This window comes from Bactrocera neohumeralis, chromosome 6, assembly GCF_024586455.1.
Source record: "Bactrocera neohumeralis isolate Rockhampton chromosome 6, APGP_CSIRO_Bneo_wtdbg2-racon-allhic-juicebox.fasta_v2, whole genome shotgun sequence".
In the NCBI taxonomy this organism is placed as follows: domain Eukaryota; kingdom Metazoa; phylum Arthropoda; class Insecta; order Diptera; family Tephritidae; genus Bactrocera; species Bactrocera neohumeralis.
This window is the reverse complement of record NC_065923.1, coordinates 23,774,713-23,796,847: the sequence shown is the minus strand read 5'-3', so window position 1 is coordinate 23,796,847 and position 22,135 is coordinate 23,774,713.

Sequence of the window (22,135 nt, the reverse complement as noted above, 5' to 3'; positions counted from 1 at the left end):
AACTACTATAGCTATGTCAACCAAACTCTATAGAGTCGTTTCCTTCAGGCATTTCCATATACAGTTCAAAAATGGAAGAAATCGGATAATAACCACGCCCACCTCCCATACAAAGGTTATGTTGAAAATCACTAAAAGTGCGTTAACCGACTAACAAAAAACGCCAGAAACATTAAATTTTACGGAAGAAATGGCAGAAGGAAGCTGCACCCAGGCTTTTTTTAAAGTTGAAAATGGGCGTGGCGTCGCCCACTTATGGACCAAAAACCATATCTCAGGAACTACTAATCTAATTAATTTTACAGCAAAATAAAAAAATATGTAAATGACGGATAATGAAATCTCGATTATCACTTTATCATGCGAGAGTATAAAATGTTTGGTGACACCCGAACTTAGCTCTTCCTTACTTGTTTTTTTTTTAATATTCTTATTAAGTTAGTTAATACTTCCAGATAATACTCAACAAATAACGGATTATAAAATGGTTAAGGTCTATCAAAATTTTTTCTGAGAACCCTGCAAGTTTCTGTATACATCAATCGAATCTTCAATATTGTTTCCAAAAGAGCGAAAAACTGTCAGAAAGGTTATATTAGGTTAGGTAAATATGCTGATTTATCGTGAAGCTACGAATTATATCACCAAAACTGTTAGAGACGCTTATCCGTTGTGATATCCACAACTAGAAGGTTTGGATCAAAAAGACTTTCGCATAATGCCTAAAGCATGCTGCAAATTTATTTAGCTGGCCAATATCGATTTCAGCCGATACGCCAGGCTTGTAAAATGGCAACCGAAATGCTTCAACCTTAATCTGGCGAAAGCCCGACAATGTAGGAGAAAATCTTTAGTTTCAACCTCATCTTCCTCAAAGCAACTGTAACAATTTGCGTCCTCCAAAATCTTTAGTCTCACTGCGTCAGTGTCAATGAGACATTGTCCAGTTGACGTCGCTCATTGCGGTGATGTGAGCCTTGTTAAGAGCTAGCAACTCAATGGTTCTAGTGCGCAAAGACAGTGGTTTCCATCCTGATGTAATTTGGGTATATCTTGCTAGCTCTTTGGCCTAACAATTTCCGACGAATCTGCTGTAACCAGGCACCCAGCCAAGTTTAATATGGAAGTGGCTTGCTGCTACAGCTCCTCGACTCATTTTGTGCTCATTGTCAGCGAGCACGAAGCCTGAATAGTAGTTCTGTTATCGGAGTGGATGCATACCTCTCTAAAAGAAGCCGCACTTCGTGGAAACACATCTGCTTCTGCCTTAAAAGCTACCGAAAGACACTGCAGTGATCTGGCAGAAAATTCGTTTCTATAGTTTTTATCTTCGAATCGATCTTGAATTAAGCTCAAGATACAATGCGTTTGCTCAGAAGAGCTGATTTAAAGTTTTGAATTTAATTACCATAGTCCCAGTACCAAATTAATCTGCAAAAATATGAAAACACGGAAAGCTTGTATTCGTATTAAAACTGGTACAACGCCGTCTAAACTGTCGGTCTTATAAAATTTTAAATCTATTGATGTTCATACTAGCTTCAAACTTGACATTTTATCTGGTATTTAGTAGTTCTGTGATTAGATGGAAGTTTTTATTATTTACTCTCCTTGATAAGCCCTTGTTCCCTTGTTTAGAGAGCACCTTCGACCAGGTTGTTGAACATTATGAAGAGTTTAGGATAATGTGGTGAAATATATACGAATTTATGTGATATGTGAAAGGAATGAAAGGATGGACTAAAGGTATGCAAATTTAGGCCGGATGTCAAGCATTGGACCAGTAAAGGTCAGAAAATTAATGTTTACACTAATATTCATTTGGGGTCTAAAGGCCATAATTGGCAAAATATTATATGTACATACACGGTGTATCTTTTTGTCGAAGTTCTGATTTTTTTTAAGTATTCTACATTTAATATGAAGTTGGTAACACCCAGAAGGAAACGTCGAGTCCCCTATAAAGTATATTTATATATAAAATATATAATCATCTATTTCTATTTAGCCATGTCAGTCTTTATATGGTGTATGTACATGAACTAGTCCTCAATTTTTGAGATATCGATCTAAATTTTGTATTCGTCCTTTTCTTCCTAAGAAAACCTGCTCACTTGTTGGAATCGTTTTTGTATTGAAAACTTTATTATTTGTCAAGATATCTTCACGAAATTTGGCATAGAATATTGTTCCAAGCAACGATATATAGTCGGACAACTATGTATAGCCTATATATGACCGATAAAACTCAAAGTCAGGATCTTCTTAGAAGATTTTTTGCTTTAAAAAATTAACCTGTAAGCGATATTATAGCTTCAGTATAGCCAAAATTACGATTTTTTCTTGTTGAAACCTCAATTCAGTTCATTTTTACTTTGACCCCTAAATAATGTGACGAGGATAAGAGCACGAACGGCTCTAATTGGGTAGCAATAATTAGTTTGGAAGTCCATGAAATAGAACACTTTATATTGAAAATAGTTTTGAAGTCTGTGATGACGGATTTGTAACATCAAAAAGTGACTATTTGGACCAGTATGCGAAGAACATCAATGAGTCATAGTTGTTTCAAAAACAGTAACGAGCTCAGAGCGAATTAAACTATTTACGAAGTGAAAACCCCTCGAGGTCCGATGACAAAACGCATTAACATTGACTGGCTATCAAACCCTACAGACTTGACTTCACTGAATTCATTATAATAAAGAATTGAAATGGATCTTTATGCTCATTTATTCGAAAAGTGAAATAGACCATTGAAAAGGCAAACTTTCGTGTCGAAATCTACAAATACCGACCTAAATGATTTTTAGAATAGCCGACCTTGACTTGGACTGTATAGAAAAAATTATTTTAAGGAAATTTGTTGGGGAAAAAATTTGTGAAATCTCAAGCACTCATCCTCAAAAATTCATCTTTAACACATAAATTAGTTCGGTTTTCAAAGGATTGGAAGGACGTAGGCAATATCTTATAGTTAGCATGTCAAACAGCTCATAAAACTTGGTTCCTATTACACTTGCAATCCTTTAAGGATCAACTAGAGGAAATGATTTGAAATAAATTTTCATATGCCAAAGCCCTTTACCAACCCCACAACTTTGCATCCCACCTCAACTCTCAACTCAAGTCGGATGTATCAATGTACCGTTTGATTCACATTGTATTGTGTTTACGAGTGGCAACATTAAAAATCCAATAAAAGCCACTCAGTTGCAATAATACAGGCACGCAGGTAAACGAGCTCAGGAAGGCAGGAAGGCGGAAGGGAGTAGGTACATTGTGTATTCCTCAGTCGCATTCATCGGTTTGCGAAGAAAATCTATTTAAATCATGTCAAATTACACCGAAACCCCAACGTAAAAGGTATCATAAATCCGGAAAGAGGCTTATGTCTCAAACAAGTTTACACACACACACACACATAGTCATATGTGCTCACATACATGTAGGAGTATATGTAAATGAAAGAGCGCAAGCTGACTGTGACGTGACGCGCTCGTAAAGTAAATCAGTCGCAAAAGTTTTTACAGTCGCATTTTTATACACATTCGCATGTATTTATGTATGTGTGTATTTTAGCAGTTGCATGGGTGTATGTGTGTGTGAAATGTGTGCGAATTTACATTCCAGGTGACTCAGTAAAATTTAGTGCCGATTTTTATGCGCTCCACAATGCTCAAGTATCAATACAGGTATATTTTTCAACGGTATAAAGAACACACACACACATGCGAATATCGTCAGGAGTTGAAGTACACATACCAGTACGAGGGTACTTATGTATGTACATACATACATATGTACATAATTACATACAGAAGCTTATAGTTAGATATATTTATGTGTAGCCATAAAAAACTGATGAACATTTGTATATATGTATGTACATATGTACATATGTATATATAAGTTTGCATAGCTATAATAATACGTTTATTCCCGAAGTATTTGGAGAATCCCGAATATCGGGATTGAAAAATTTTATGAAATTTTCAAAACTAGGGGATTGTTTTTATTCTTTTGGTATTAAAAAACTGCAATCCCGAAATCCCGAAAATTATTAATGCTAAAATAATTTTTTGTTTCTGTTTTTATTCTTTTGGTATTAAAAGATTGCAATCCCGAAATCCCGAAAATTATTATTGCTAAAATAATTTTTTGTTTCAATAAATAAAACTAAAAAAGCATAATAAAAGCTAATGGATTACAAAATTTCGTGATCAATTATGGTAGTCCCGAAGCAGCAAAATTTTCGGGATCAATATTATGTATTCCTATTGAGTCATGTAAAAGCTTTATAGTGTTTTTAACAGTGATATTTTTTTATTTCTGTTTTTTTTTTGGTACTATGAAGTTGTAATCCCGAAATCCCGAAAATATCTGTTGCACAAATTTTTTAATCAAAACAAATTCTTAATAAAAATAAAAGAGCCTATAAGAAATGAATTTTAAATTTCGGGATTCATCAATGACAGTCCCGAAGTGCAAAAATATTTCGGGATTGTTCATAATAATTATTGCATTCGACTAACAAAACAGTAATAATTTTTACATTTCTCTACCTATAACTGGGTTTGAAATATCTAAAATGTACGCACATTTCGGGACTCGGAAAGCAATCCTGAAAAGAGAATGGAAATCCTGAAATTGAAAATTAATCCCGAAATATCGGCATCTCGAAAACACAATGCTGAAACTTCTAAACACGAAAAATATATAAAAAATGTAATCCTAGAACACGCTATCTTGTGGACCGGAAATCCCGAAATTTATGTATTTCACACACTAATTTTGCCAAAATGAAAAATGTGAAAATAAATTTTTCCTGCTTAAAAATAAATCAAATAGATAAAAATTAGTTAATTAAAAACTAATCCCGAAATAACGGGGTCCCGAAAACGCAATCCCGAATTTACTGACTATGAAAAAACATCCGTATGTATATTACTTGCATGCTTAAAAATATATGAAATAAATAGAAAGTAAGTAAGTAACTAGTCACGAAATTTCGGGGTCCCGAAAACACAATCCCGAAATTACTGAACATGCGTATGTATGTATATTATTTTCATGCTTAAAAATGCTTAAATCAAATAAATAGAAATAAGGAAAGTAATTGTAAACTGGTCTCTAAATTTCGAGATCCCGAAAACTCAATCCCGAAACTTCTAGAAACGAAAAAATATCTACATATGTATGAGCTCTACAGTTCCAGATTTCACATCACGCTACTGAACGCCATTCTTGATAAGCGTCTGTACTAACGGTGTGTGTGTGTTGCCGCATATTAATGTCGGTCACAGCCACTTCAACTGTAACCGCAAAATCGCAAATCTTTATGCACGCCTTCACGTAACTGCGCTCGCATTTGACTGTCTTAACAATTTTAATGTTAGCGCGCTGCTTGTAATCTATCCAATCGCATGTAAACTTTGTATGCGTTCTGTCAAAGCGCACGCCGTGGCGTATGAGCAACCTGTTGGCGATTGGCGAAAGGCAAGTGCACGCATACCAAATTCACCCTTCAGCACAACATGTTCGACCATTAAATTTTATTAACACAATGTTGTGCGGAATGCGTGCGTGTTAGTTAGTCATGCAGTGAAGCGTCGTCTTTCTTTGTCAAATTGAAAATCCCCACACATAATCACCTGAAGGAGCTAATGCAACACGCTTATTCGTTTTCACACACACACTCACATAAAAGTCCCTGCCATGGCCATAATATATGCGGACCGAATGACGGACAGCCGGCAAAACATAAAAACGTTTCACAATTTGTTCTGCGCACACACACACACAGGCACGTACTAACACACATACGCATATGTACATATGTGACTTGAGTGTGTGTGCTGTTGGCCCTTGCTCCCTCGATTTTCAATTTCAGCCGCTTATCCAACAGCTAACCGCAGATTATTGGCCTTCACTCCAAGCTCATTGTGGCAATCTTAAGTGGCTGATATGTGTGCGTCTTATTTGTGTGTGTGTGTGTGTGTGTGAACTTTGTTGTGGCCCACACTCACATGCCTTTGTGTGTGGCTATTTATGCTAGCAAAAAAAGGTTGTATTATTATTGTTGTTGTTGTTTTTTCACATATTTAAGCAACCACAATGCGAGATGTAGTACAGCGGAGGTAGTTGGGGCGTGAGGTGCAGTAAAAGAACTTTCGCCTAAACGTGTCCCCGTAAACAGGCAATTTCACCCTTGGGCCAAACACAACTAATGGCACTGTTGCGGCCGCGTTCACCGCAAAACAAATGAGAAAAAATATCACTTCATCTAAAAAACACACACACACACATCTGAAAATATATATGTTCTCACACACATACATACATACATATGTATAATACATACACATACTAAGTGGCTAAGCTGAAGGTGGCTCACAGGTTCATTGTGTGTTTTTCTTATATCACACTTTTTTCTGTATTTTTGTTGTTGCTGTCATTTGTTATTGAACAAAACTTTTACAGGTGTGTAGTTGTGTATGTATTTATATAAATATATGTATGTATTTGTGTGCCGTGTGAAAAATATGTTCAATTTCGGCTTGATTATCAGTAATAAATGAAAGCAGCTTTGCAACAACACCAAATACGTAGCTGAGTGGCAGAAAAGGTGAGCCAAGCGGCTTCTGTATATGTATGTGTGTGTGTGCGTAACACTTATTGCTTGTGTGCAGCATTTTAATACGTAGAAAATAGTGTGAATCGATAGAGTACATCAAAATCGCAGAAAAGCTTTGCGCTTAAAGAGCAGTAAATTTTTAGGTTTAAACTGTTTGGAAAACGATTGAGATTAAAATGGGGACAACAATTTGAACAAAGATTAAAATAAGAGGTGTATTTCATAAAAGTATATGCTTAGTAAAGATTAAATTTTTTAAGTCGAAGAGTTCATGCTCTCGCATCAAAGTGGATCTTACTTAGACAGCTTAGATCATTGATTCTTCGTGTTGCCCAAAACTGCATAGATATGGTTGACCAGACCTCAACGAAGCATTTTCAAAAATACCATTGAAAATAGATGTAACTGAGAGACCTTATTAAGAACGCTGCTCATTCATAAGAAAGACAGTTGTGTAGAACTTAGGGCTATCCACCTTTTGATGACGATCATTTCAAACGTATTAAGGATTACGATTTAAGCACATACACCTCGAATGTCCGGTCTCTTAATTGGGAAGGAGCCGCTGCTCAGCGGCGTTTCATTGGTTTCATTGCCCGACCATGAAGAAGATCGAATAGCAATTACTCGTCTGATGAACAACAAAGCGCCGAGGGCTGATGAATTGCCGGTCGAGAAAAACTGATAAGGAAAGAGCATTCATCAGTTTCTTTGTAGAATATGGTCGGACTAAAGCATGCTCAACGATTGAAATTTAAATGTATGACTCGTGAAAAGATAATCGACAAACATCAAAAAATGAGGTTTCAGACAAGGCTCTTTGGGGTGCGACTTCTTCAATTTACTGTTGGAGGAAATAATTCGATTTTCTTCTTCTTAATTGGCGTAGACACCGCTTACGCGATTATAGCCGAGTTAACAACAGCGCGCCAGTCGTTTCTTCTTTTCGCAAGGCGGCTGCCATTCATTGAAGAGTTCCAAGCGAACCAGGTCCTTCTCCACCTTTTGGACGATCCTTCAAACGGAGTTAAGGTCTTAGGCGCATACACCTGGAATGTCCGGCGGGTACAGCGTCCCAGCTTTGATAAGAGCTAAGTGTTTCCGATGACGATGGACGACGTTTCAGCGTGCCCGACCATGAAGAAGATCGAATAGCAATGTCGTCATATGACGATACAACAAAGCGTTCCATCGATGATATTCGCCGTAGAGAAAACATAAGCGAAAAGACCATTCATCTTTCTTTGCAGAATTTGGTCTCGGACTAAAACTCGCAACATTGAATTTAGTTGTTGACATCGTGAAAAAGATAATCGACAACGTATGGCAGGACGAAAAATGAGGTTTCACAGACAGAGTTTGGTTTTTGTTTGTCGACTTCTTCAATTTACTGGAATTAATAATTCGATCTGCAGAGCTAAATATGGAGTGTGCGACTACTCTTTCTAATTCTATTTTGGAATCAGCATGAAGACCAATACAACGTCAGCTTTGAAATCCGACGCAGAATAACTCTTGCCAACAGGTGCTACTTCGGACTTAGTGGCAATTGAAAAGTAAAGTCCTCTCTTGACGAACAAAGACCAAACTCTACAAGTCATCTGATGAGTCGGCATTACGAGTTTTCAAGAGAAAGATTCTGTGGAAGATTTACGGTCCTTTGCGCATTGACAACGGCGAATATCGCATTCGATGGAACGATGAGCTTTACGAGTTGAGTTATACGACGATTTTGACATATATATGTAGTTCAGCTAATAAAGAGACAGCGGCTAGAATGGCTGGGTCATGTCGTCCGATGGATGAAAGTACTCCAGTTCTTAGGAGACGCCCACTCCGTTGGAAAGACCAGGACTTGGCTATACTAAGTGGATAGAGCATAAACAGTTAAACTTGGGTATATAGTGTATAACTAGTCCTTATATAGCCGGTGAAACAGAAATCGACGTGAGAAGAAAATGCACCAAAGTCTTGACCAAACCAACCTCACTTTAAAGGTCCTCAAGACTTCCTGCACTACTACGGCATTGCTGTCACTATTGGCGGGTTCTGCAAACCGAGCTGGCTTTGGACTCGAGTTTATTCCCGACCAATATTGAAATTATACTCTGATCACATTCTCGAGTTATAGCAAATCTAAGAGCAGGTTCGACATCTATCTCTTTTGAAGGAAATACGTTTATTTCCGGTGCAAACTGTTTCTAGCTATCTCCAACCACCCGGAGAATTCTCCATTTGTTAATGTAAATGACAAAACCATTATTTCACTCTGAAATCTAATCGAGAGTCATCGGAGTGAACTGCACACGATGAACCCGTTCCAAAGCGTGGAGAAACGCAACAGTCGGCTGGTAAGGTTATGGCTTCTGTATTTTGGAATGCGCATAGAATAATTTGTATTGTCTACCTTGAGAAAGAAAGCACCATTAACAGCGGCTATTACATAGCTTTATTAGACCATTTGAAGGACGAAATTACTGAAAAACAGTCGCATTTGAAGAAAAAAGAAGTGCTTTTTTACCAAGACAATGCACCGTGTCATATTTCAGTGAAGGTGATGGCAAAAATCCATGAGTTGAGTTTCGAATTGCTTCCGCATTCACCGTATTCTCTTGGTCTGGCCCCCAGTGAGTATTTCCTGTTCTCAGATCTCAAAAGAATGCTCGCTGGGAAGAAAGTCTGATCGAATGAAAAGGTGATCGCCGAAAATGAGGCCTATTTTGAAGTAACTTACAAATCATACCAAAAAATTGGTATCGAAGAGTTGCTGGGTCGCTACAATTAATCTATAGTCCCTTGAACGGAACTATGTTGAATAAAAAATCCGCTCCAAAAGCTACTCATTAGAGTTTCTGTGCAAATTCAGTCGTTCCCATCCCCTCGTTGAATTTTTATATCTAAGTCCCCGCAAAGCACTGATTTCCCTTAGAATTCGTGTAAAAAAGAAATGATTAACTTGATTATTAATTATTTTAGGGTCAAACAACTTTTAATTAATAAAAGCTCATACTTTAATCACAAATTCCAATAGGCTTTAAGAAAGACCGCCAAAAAAAGTTGCTAAGAAAATCGTTCTTTTTCATTTTCTACAATTTTGCATTGATATTATCCTCAAGTATCAACTGCATGCCTCAACTTTTAATAAGACGAGTCCAGAAAAAATATTTTGCAGCTAAAAACAAAAGCACAGCTTAGCCCGCCATGCCCTCACGAACCTTTGACATCGCGCATTTCAAAAGCAATAATTCGCAATTTCCGCGGCGTATTTTAATTAAGGCTAAATACATAATTGAATTACACCGAAGAATCCTTAACCGGCCAACGGCGGTGGTGTCTGCGACGGCCATACGCGCGAACAATCAGAAAAAGTTTAGCGACACCACAAATGAGTTGTCACCAGCCTTCGTATATAGCTATCTAATATACGGACTGCGTAGTTGCCTAGTCACTTTGTGGTTTTCATAACCCATATTTTCTATTTGTGTCAGTATGTATTGTAAGTGAGATAAAGAATTTTGCTAGGCGCGTCCCGGTAGCTATGGAAGCGCGTGGCCAGTAACCTCGTTGTTTTTGTTGGTGATTAAGATTGCCATAATTAACACTTGCCAATTTCATTGCCATGTCTGGTGGCTGAACCTTTGACTTATATATAATATAAGCATACAGGGTGGTGACAATAATACTTTAGGCATTATATGCCGTTACTGATGTTCTACTTGAATGATGCTTCATTTCGCTCTTAACTTCTTGGAGGTCAGTCCACCCTACGTTACGAGTCATGTGCACCGAATGGATGAAAACACTCCAGCTCGGAGAGTATTCCACGTAGTACCCGCCGAGGAAAGCAGAGGGAGAGGAAGATCTCCACACCAGTGGAAAGACCAGGTGGAGAAGCACCTGGCTATACTTGGAATCTGCAATTGGAAGAAGTACACTCTTTAATGTAAAAATATATAAAAGGTGGAGTAAATAATGAGATGCCATGAAATACTGATGTTTCTTTGGAGATTAATATTGATCCATAAAAAAGTTTCCTACAGAAAATTTTCATTCCTTTGTAGGTCATTACAAATCAGCAGAACTCCAAGTTTTTATACGAGGACTGAAAGGAGAAACTTGGTATATGACGATCATTGTAATAGTTCTACTATTTATAACCGGAACATACCCGGGTTTTGTTTCGTTCAAGGACCGTAAGCACATCAGCATTCTTCAAGCAATTTGTTGCATATTTTATGCCTCTCCAGTAGCAACAAGTACGGTGGAAGACTTTATCCAACTACCTGAGAGATATATGTGATTGGAGCTAGAATACTTCCACTGAAGTCCATATATTCACATAAGTATGTCAACTTTTTAAATTGATATCGAACTTTCAACAAGAAAGAACGTTATAGCAGACTTGTATCGGCAGAGAGTCACCTCTTCTGGATTTTCCGGCTCTTCCAGAAACGTGAAAATCAGTCCAAAAGTTGGCTAGTCATATTTGAGAACTTGTAAAGTTTGTCATTGTCTTTCAACTGAACATTATACTCACGGTTCTTATCTTTTTGTCCATCAAAGCAAGGTTCGTGGGTCCATCTTCTCAATTTTTGATGAAAAACCGCAACTTTCGAAGTCAAGCTAAGACTCAAAGGTCACGAAGGATTCGAATGTCGAAATGGCAGCATTCACGAATGTTGTGCGTAAGTCTTAGACTGATCATTAGATCATATATAAATAAGGTTCCTAGATCCAAGACTCACAGGTCTCGAAGTATTATACATAAAACCGGAAGGCTTTCAATCACAAATGTTGTCTTTCTAACATTTCTGTTTTTTTATTTTTTATGGTTTTTAGGTACACGGTGGCAAGTTCAGTCCAGACCCGGCATTCAACTGATTTTCTTTGCAAAAAAGGCAAATTTCTGTTCAAATTATCGAATGTGCGACCAACCATCTTAGTTATTTGAACATATGTATTTGTCGATGGGCACTCGATTTCCCATTACTTTCATTAAGGAAATCTCAGTTCGTTTGAATATTTCCTTGCTATGCACCCTGTATCTCCATAGATCCAGCTAAGAAACTCTTTTTGCGCCTACTGCTGTCTACCGTTCCTTGCGGTCATGTCTGCTAATTTTCAAGTTTTTTTGTTGCCTGCTGCTGTTTCTTGTTTGCTATTGTTGTCGAAAAGTTTTAATTGTTGTTGTCATTGACCTTGTTGCCGCTAACGGAATTCGGCAGCTGTCACAGTGTTGCCATTGACAATGTTATCGCCCAAAACAACTTGCATACTTATTCCCATCGTGGTTTTTGTTCTTATGTTTGCAAGTTATTGTTGTTGTAATCTTTGCAAGTTGTTGTTGTTGTTGCTGGTGTATCGCCTTGACTGTGACTGCTCTACTTTTGTGGTTTTTCGCGATTTTGCTCGGTTCACGGAAAATCAGAGTCAAGATTTAGCTTTGCGCTTTTGAGGGTGTCTTTCGCAGCCGTTTTCTTGCTTTTTTTGTTGGGAAGTTAGACGCATTTTTGCGTGTTATCTGTGGAACCCACGCATGCGAGCAATTGCGTTGAAACAGTAAACCTTCATATGACGAAGCGGAAAGTGTCACGCGATAGCGCTTTCGATTAGCGAGCAACCTCTTAAGCGTGCTTAACACACTCTCCACTCCTCTCGCCTTCTGGCTCTCCCACTCTCGTACCCCTTTCGCCGCAACACTTAGCAAGCAATAAATCGACATCATCGTCGAATTGTAACGGTAAAGTATGCCAATATAGAAAACATGTGTCAGCGATAAAATTTCACGCGACACTTTGCACGCCCATACCCCCCGCACACGTGGTGGTCCATTCACGCCAGCTCTGCTGCATTTGTCTTCATTCGATTTTCGGCTTTCACTGCCGCCATTACAGCATTTCACGCCACAACATAATTCGCCGAAATCCACCCGTCCAGCGACTCCGACAACCAACACTTCCAGCTATCCACAAACACGCTACGCCGCTCTCCATTTCCCTCAGCATGAGTTGTTGTCATGGTGAGCCATCCGGGCGGCGGTGGGGAATATCAGTTGGGTGCTTCGTGTGTAATTTATCATCGCCTGACAGGGAAATCTTGTCTGATTATTTGTTAGTTCTTCATTTGTTGTTGGCCTAAATCAACAAAAACACAGACAGTCATATATTCGCCTATGTGCAGATGTACGAGGACCGACCGATAGACGATAAGCCTACAAAAGAAATACGAAGTTTTTGAAAGACCTTTTATTTATTACTCCATTAAGCTCGAAGTACTAGACCCTGCGATACTTCAAAATCTTTAACTTGTTTGAAAATATATATTTTCTTGTCGGTCTGCCTAGTAGATCTTCGTAGCGTCGCATGATTTTTGCAAGTTTGATAACAAAAAGAAGTTGCATGGACCAAATCTGAAGAATACGATATATGGAGCAGCGGTTCGTGATCTGATTCGACCTGTTTGGTCGTGAATGTAGCGGCAGTGTGAGTGGTGGGACCGTTTTCGACGCCGTTTTGGGCCAAAACTTCGGTATAATAGAACTCTGTGATAATTTTGATCTCCTGCAGGTAGTCAATGAAGATCCCTCCTTGTAAATTCTAGAAAATGAATGACAATACCATTCCGTTCGATAAGTCTTTGATAGTTTTGCCCTCCTCCAGGTATTCAATAAAGATCCTTCCTTGCGGAACCCAGAAAATAGATGCCAATAACATTCCGGTCGTTAGGACGGTCTTCACCTTCTCCAAAGCAGCTTCGCTGTGTGGATTTCACTGTAGAGACTACTCCCTGGTCTCTGCTTCATATCCAGCGAAGCCATGTTTCAGCGCCGGTCAGGAAACGATACACAAACTACGTCGAATGACACTTAAATATCGTCAAAAATTGCTGTAAAGTGGTCATACCATTGTGACTGTTGTTCTGGATGAGTATCGACTTCTCGCCGGCTTTTTGAAATGCCTGCTGTCTTAGCTATCGGTCGCGCCTTCAGTAACAGCGTAGACTTTCGTCCTGATATCCCCTGTTACAGCCGGTTTCAGAAAACCAAAGTGAGGCTCATTGAAAACGACGTGCAACCACGATGAAACTCAAATTTTGACGGTCGCCGAAGACACATCCGCTTTCAAAACAACATAAAGGCCCAATTTCGGGAGAATACACTCCCCGATAGCATCGCCAACGGACGTTAAGGCTAAGTACATAACGAACCAACCTCGCATTTGCACACATGAGCCCAAAATGAAGCTCGAACTCGAGTCGTTTGCCGAAAATGCGTCTCTATGAACACATACGAACATAAATGTGTGTATGACGGTGAGTCTATATGCTTATAAGTCCGCCTGTCTGTCGACGAAATGGTCATGAATATTTCATTCAACTATAAAAGGGTATTTTAGCAGCGTCAAATTGCGTGAAATTTATTTCCACACGTAGGCGGTGCTGCCTTGGAGGCACACTGCGCCACTTAGGCGCAAAATGCTCGAAATTCGCTGGCAAAACCATGGACATGCCTCACATATTTGCTTTGTTTCAAGCCATTCAACAGTGGGACCCCTTTCGGCGGCATGCAGAGGGAATTACAGATTTATATACAATGATTGAATTAACTTTTAAAGCTTCTTTAATGTTAGCTAGTTGCCTGGGAGACGCCATGGAGTTGTGATATATTAAAAGCGTTGTACCGTTATGTATGTTACTAGGCACTTACGCGCTATAAAATGTGAAATTGTTGCTGTCATTTACAATGGGTCCCAAATGACATTAGAATAAACTGTCTTTAAAAGGGTTCCGTGATTGATGAAGGTGATAAGGGTGTGCGTAAGTGTGTGTGTGTGTTGGTAGTGCAGCTAATCAGTCACCTTTGTGCTCACCGGTGCTAATTAGGTGCCAACTTTGTTTTGTGCGATCGTAAATGTTGATACGAAAAGTAGAAAAAGCCTATGATATATCGCGTGGTTACCCTAGGCAACGGGATAGTTGACATAAATAAAGATAGAACAACTTATTTCCAAATTCCTTTTAAAACTGATAATTCCGAAACAAATTTCATTTATATTTTTTTTCTTTTTTCTTTGTTCCTGTGATCTCTTAAATAATTCTTGTCGATTTGGTGCGTTCAAATCTTCTTAGTTACTTGGAAATATTTGATGAGGAAGCCTCAGGTCGATTCTGCACTTTGGCACTCGATCTCCAGAATGTGAAATTCAATATTTTGTGTTTTGACTTTCAATACGAAAGGTTTTCTCCCATATATTCTTGTATTAAACACTTTTACAGTTCGACAGTCGAATCCGACGTCAAATACTCAGCAGAATTTCCGCTGTGCTGTACCGTGTGAAACTGTGTCGATGCAATCAGTAAGCTTGATGAACTTGTGGATCTATCTGATTCTACCATATATTTTCTTACCAAAACCTTAAGGTCCATAAATCTTTGCTGGAATATTTTTCCTTACAACAATTGTCATCTTCTATGTTGAATAAATGTTTTATTTGTAGAGGGAAGACTTATTTTCCGAAGAGCATGTTGGCTCATGGTCACATTTGCCTGAAGAAAGGAAAATAACTTCTCCCGTTTTCTCCCAAGGCTTAGACTTAGACTTATGACTAGAACTGAGGGATTGAATACAGTTACTAAGCCTTCTCTATAGTTATTACTTTCTTGTTTTGTCATTGGCCACGTTTACTTTTAAGTTGTCTATTAGATCGGTATAATTATTTCATATATATAAAGGGTGATCCATATGGAGGTTCTCTATTGATTTTTAAGAAAAAATACAGAAACTTAAAATTTAACGGGGAATGTTTATTATCATTCGAAAGAACTTTCTTTGGACTTTTTGGCAAGACTATCTCTATCAAATATTGGCCGTGGCTATGTCTCAACTGGTCCATCCGTTGAGACCAATTTTCGATTACTCGTTTGAGCATTTCGACTGGTAACTGGCACTCGTGATGTTTTGCTCTAAGGCTTGAATCGAAGCGGGATTGCACGCAAAGACTTCAGACTTTACATATCCCTACAGGAAAAAGTCTAACGATGTGATATCACACGATCTTGATGGTCAATCGACTGGACCAAAAATCAATAATCTATTGATTGATGCGATGTGTGGGAAGTGGCGGGGTCTTGTTGAAACCGAACGTCACCGAGGTCACCAACTTCAATTTTAGGGATCAAATAGTCGGTTAAAATGGCTCGATAACGGTCGCCGTTAACGGTTACGTTCTCACTGGCATCATTTTTCAAAAAATATGCACCGGTGATTCCACCGGCCAACAAACCACACGAAACCGTTGTTTTTTCTGGATGAAATGGCAACTCTTGAATCTCTTCAGGTTGATTTTCGTCGCAAATGCGGCACTGTTGCTTGTTTACATACCTATTTAGCCAGAAATGAGCCTCATCGCTGAACAAAATGTGTCTCAAAGGCGTGGGATCTTCTTGTAACTTTTCAAGAGCCCATAACACGAAGCGATGTCGTTTGGGAAAGTCCAGCGGCTTCAGTTCTCGCACAAGCTGTATTTTGTACGCTTTCAATTTAAGATCTCGACGTAATATGCACCAAGTCGTTCCATACGTCAGTCTGGGTTGCTGCGAATGCACTGATCGCGCTCATTCCTTCTTTAATCCAATGCCATTTGAACCTTTGTATTCCCTACCACCACTTAGATTTGAACTAAGTATATCTTTGTGTGATTCATGATTACCATCGGCATTTATAAGAAACGGTATCCCATTTAAGTTCCTTGTAGACTGTATTTTAGACTTTTAGGCCAGATTTTTTGAAACAGACCCTTCCATTTATCGACTTAAATATGGTTCAAAATGAAGATACATATAATCGATTATGGAGGGTTTGAACAAAGTATCGCACTTCAAAACATTGTGGAATCGCGCTAAGTTCACGCAAATAGTGGCAAAGCTAGGATTGAAGGTCAGGAAGCTTTTTCAAAGTATTTGGTGGGATCGGCAGGAAATTATGTATCTCCTACTTCCGAACTCTTAATTCGTACCAGTACCGTTAACAATTAGACTATCTGAAGGAAGCAATCGCCCAGAAGCGGGCAGCTTTGACCAAAAGTGGACGAATCGATAGTGGCTCGCCAGTAGCTCCAGTGGATTGATTGGGAGGTTCCTATCTACCTTATACTCCGCAGCTGGCTATTACCTGTTCCTGTATATGGCGAATGATTCTTGGTAAAAATTTTGCTTCAAGAGAAGCTTTTCAAAATTGACTATGCAGTTTTTTGCCAACAGAAACGAGACTTTATATCAGTAACAAATGACGTTTATTAGTATATATTTTACTGAAATCGGGTAATTTTAGTATTTTAGTAGTATTCAGAATTCATATGATATCTGATTTGTACATATATCCACTGTGAAAATTATCTACTTTCGCGTTTTTAAGAGTTACTTTTAACATTGACTATTTTGACACTACTTTTGCGACTACTGAACTTCAGTGTAACCAACCGTCACTAAGGGTACGCATGGACTTAGCGGTAGGTAAGAAGCGAAGCAGCTTTACCAAGGGCGTACTTGGCTGTATGAAGAACTAACTAAATTACGACTGTCTAATTAGATTAACGCTGTACTGCGAGACTATCTGTTTGACTAAACATTAAAAAGAATTTCGAAGAGTCAATACACCGACAATCGAGAGGGTGAAGCATTCGAAATATTATTATTACTTAGAAAAGGAGCCCAAAGCCAAACCCAGATTGACGATTGTTGCTGGATCATAATCTGCAAAGAGCGATCATTTAAGGCCCTCGGTGGTTTTCTCATCAGAAGAAAGACTCTGATTGGAAATGAAACCTTCGAAAGTCATTAAGTGTAACTTTACATGACCATCGGATGAGGCGGTCGAAATATGATAGAAATGAACTTAGCTCAGAGCTTCGACTGCCAGTTTTGTTGCTTCATTAGTGACTCTTGGCACCTTTCTTGGCTGGAGAAGTTTTCTTGCTCATCTTTTCCATCACTCTTTGCTGAGTGATTCCTAGCTTATTCATGGCTACTTCTGCGACGAATTAATAAAGGTTCAACTAAGGAAAGTAATCTCATTTAATCTCACATTTGAAAAAAAAACCTTTGGTAATCATTAAGTGCTTTTGTTGTTGGGGCTGTAGCGGCAGAATTCTTCCGAGTTGACAGTGCATGGCCACATAAATTCCGGGTCCGTTCCGGTTACGTAGACCCGACTGTCGTGGGAACGACATTAAGTTCTTTTCATTTCATGGAACCCATCGGTTCAAACCGTCATAGTATGATTATTAATTAGAAAATTACTTAGTCCATGGGCTCCAACTGCCAGGTATTTCTAGTCTATAAGTATTCTCAATTTACCTCACTATTAAGAGAACTTTTGGAAGTCACTAAGTCTACATCTTTTAACAATGGACAATGGTCAGCAAGTTTACTTGCTTTTTGACTCTTCTTTTGTATACACCAAACTTTTTTTCATACTCGAACTAAAGTCTCGTTTATGGAGTCTCGAACGCAGCAAATTAATATAATTAAATTTTGTGACTACGAGTTACTAACATAAATCTGGCACTTTACTACAACAACTGACCTGACCTTGAACGTTTGCCATCGACAAATTCATTTTGCTAACAGTAAATTGAACTGGTTTTTTGCTTTTGTTGTCACCAGTGTCAACTGATTTAAAGCTCGAACACACAATTCTCCTTCACTTTGAGCATCTCTTTTTATTGCGCTCGTACCGAACAGCAGTTAAAGTCACATAGCAAGGCGATAAAAGTGCACATTAAACGTGAAATGTTTTTTGCTGTTTTTGGGCGAAACTCTTTAAAACGAACGAAGACAACTTAAAACTTTTCCAATCTTAATCCGACACTTCTGCAAATACGCTTGGACGTTGCAGATGCCGAGAATGCTCTCACCACCACTCGAGCGTACACAAGCAATCACACACTCCAACCTTCTCAAACACAGACGCACCAACAGCCAACAATTGTAGGTTATGTTTGGGGCTCCCTTCAACCTCCTGTGCGGCGAAAACTTTGCGACTTTTAAGTTTATGAGCGCTCAACTGACCGGGTGGCAGTGTTAAACACTTGCCCGACTTGTGCTGACTGCGCGCCGCACAACTCGTACCTTAATAGCCGAGGAGCCAAGGCAAGGCTTGAGCTCATGTGCAGCAGCTTCATGTGAATGCTGCACTCAGTGTTGGCATCTCGCAATTACCACCAATGCCCGATAGATGTGGTTGCAAATTTTCAATAGAACTTTGCAACAAACGTGTATTGAAGCTGACAGCAATGCTCCCTTAACCGAGTGTGTATACATTTGTATTTATGTGAGTGTAGCTAGGCTTCTTCTCTGTTTATGGGAAAATTTGAAATCTCATCAGGTCATCAGATTCCCAAGGAGAGGCTTTTGATTTCAGTTTCGGTTATTGCATTTTGCCTAAAAATTCATATGAAGATCGGAATGAGAAGTTTTTTCAATCAAAAATCATTGAGAGAGGAATGCATAGGCAACATTAATCCAAAAGACATACTTAATATGTCATATTTTACCCTACAAGGCATATCACTAGGACAGCTTTGAATGCAAGTTCATTGGGGCACCTTAAACTCTGACAACTTGCGTCCGAAAAGATTTTTAGTCTCATCAAATGATTGCCTTTGAAAATGTAAAAACACCTACTATTGCGGTAAGATGATCTTTGCTAAGTGCAATTAGTTCAGTAGATCTGCTTTCATAGTAATTGAGACTAAAAGGATCTTGCAGTCACAAAGAAGCTGGTAGTCGGCTAGCGCCTGCTAATCACACGCGAGGCCATTGGTTCACTGCTAGAGCAAAAGATGACGATGAAGAGATACAACTCGTTCCCATTCTGATGTGAGCGGAGCAAGGGTGCTCCTCTTGATAGGTCACCGGCTTTAAACTTCCACAGACTTCGAAAAATCTTCTCATAACTGTGGACTATTTCTTTCTTCTTATGGTAAAAGCTGAGAGTTTTTACATTAAATAAACGGCGACTATATCCAAAAACTGCACAGCAGGAAGTAAGATATATAGGCAACTCCTTGAGCAAGCTTTCGAGATGAAACTGGGTCGGGTTCAAGCATTAAAATGCTTAAAATGAACGCCATCCCTATATTTTCCGAACCCTTTTTAAGCTAATCGCTGCCTATAGTTGATGGAAATGGTCATGGGAGCATTATCGCTCACCAGCTTTATGTTTTTTAAGCCGTCTGAGGACCTTTTAACTAAATTAGGAAAATATTTCTTTGTCTTCGAAATTGATTGCTGAAAAAGTGCGGAATATAAAATTGCCTAGAAAGTCGGATAAGAGTTAAAGCCGGAGACCAAAGTATATATGACAAGCTGAATCGGTTTAGACAAGTACTTCTCTCTGTCCATCTGCACGTCAATATATTTACGAAATAATTCTTCAGTTTTTGAGATATTAATTTGAAAATTTCCTTTTCTCCCCAAGAAGCTGCTCGAACTGCCGTTGCGCTGATATCAGAGCACTGTAATATACATATAACTGCTTACAAAGTAGGCGATCAAAGTCAAGGCTTTTTTATTTGATAAGACATCTTCACGAAATTTTGGATCAGGAGAGTCTCAAGGGTTGCATTTGAGGTTAAGTTCGAGGACGTGGTTTCTTAAAAATTAACTAACTTTACTTTACTGATTTTCACTCTCTACCATTGAGTTATTTTATAATTAGAGCGCCTGGTCACATCGGTATTGCAGGAAACTGTTTGGATGCTACAGAAGGTACTTTACTTTCCATAACTGAGGAATGGGAACGGGTGAGGGCTCCGTTGGATTGTTGTCGTTTCCTACTGTACTGTTGAGTCTCAGACAGCTAAGCAAAGGTTGGTCAACTACCATCAGCTGGGCAGTCGCAAGGTTCTTCTGATCCAGGGTAGACAGTACGAGGTCTAAGGAACTCTTCGTTCTCAGCAAGGTCCATGGGTTGGTTGCAGGAGTTCTTATTGGACACTGAACGATTAGAATTCATGCAGTAAGATTAAAAATGTTACCGGATATTAGCTGCATCAACTGTTTGGAGGAAGACGACATAGAATAATCTCAACACTTCCGCCTCGAATGTCCCGCCTTTGTCAGATCAAGGTAAAAACACCTCAGATCTTGTACTTTTAGGTATCCAAGTAAAATAGCGAAATTAGAAATAAAATACTTAAGCAGATTTGGGATAGGTTCAGTACGTTTTTGCTGATAGCACTACCACTACAGAAGTTTTTTCGTTTGCCATCCCAACAGACTGTAAATAACAGTGTATGTGGGGATCCCACTCCGCAATTGCTGAGAGATTAGCCATATAACCTAACATATGCGCATAAATATTTTGCACTGGAAGCCTCGTCATAGCCTCATATGCATATATGTATAATACTACCCAGAGTTAGCCATAAGGCGGCCTTTTAAGCAGCCGGCCCACTGCAGTATATTTCAAACAGAGGCCCTTGCTATTAGGAAAGCAGTGAAGCTAGCCTATAATGCATCAGGGGAGAACTCTACAGTTAATATCTACGTTGCCAAGCAACAATTAAGGCAGGTTCGCATGTCGGTTAGAAGTGACTTGAAGCAGAGCAGCAGTGGAGACTGTCAGTCGGATCAAGCGACTTCACTTCTACTGGGTGCCAATTCACAAAAGGCATCGAAAGCAATGAGATAGTGGACGTGATCCAATAACTTGATCGACGTTGATAAACATTGTCCTTACGACGATCTGTCAAAACAAAGAAGGTTAAATTTCGATGGAATGATCTATCGGGATGCAAATTGACAAAGGTCATGGGTAAAGCAGTACATCGAAGACACACAAAGTTCCTACTTACTCCTTATGTCTTAGTAGAAGAGACTGTAGGAACATGACTGGATTACTCACTGGTAACAATCTGATGGCGGCACACGTCTGCAGAAGGGGCTGATAGATCAAGATGACTGCAAGAAATGTCAAGTGCAAGACGCCAGGAAAACAATAGAGCATCTCTGGTGCACTTGTTCCGGACTAGCAAGGCACCGCTTAAAGCATTTGACGGCCCCTCGATATGGGACACTGGAAAGGTTATCGATAGTGAGACCGCAGAATCTATTGAAAACCGCGTCGTCCGCGTTTCTATGAAGGAAGGCTACTCCAAATGGCATCGCTAAGGACCAAAACTGGTACATGCGTGGCTCACGAGCCTCCCAGAATAACACATTTTCCCCAGAGTTAGAATTTGACTTTACTACTTACCGTTAAAGTAGCAAAATTCCTTTGAATTCACCGGGTGATAATCAGCCGAGCGACGCACTAATCGCTTCACTGGTACTGCGACGAGTGCCGAATTGCCGAATTGGACTTTTGTAGGTTCTCAGAATTAAATATAAGAAATTGTGGTTTTCTTGAAAGTAATTTAAAGATATTGCTACTAGAAAAATATTCAGTAAATGACCCTCGTAGCGACCACTAGCCAAGATTCCACTAAATGACGGCTT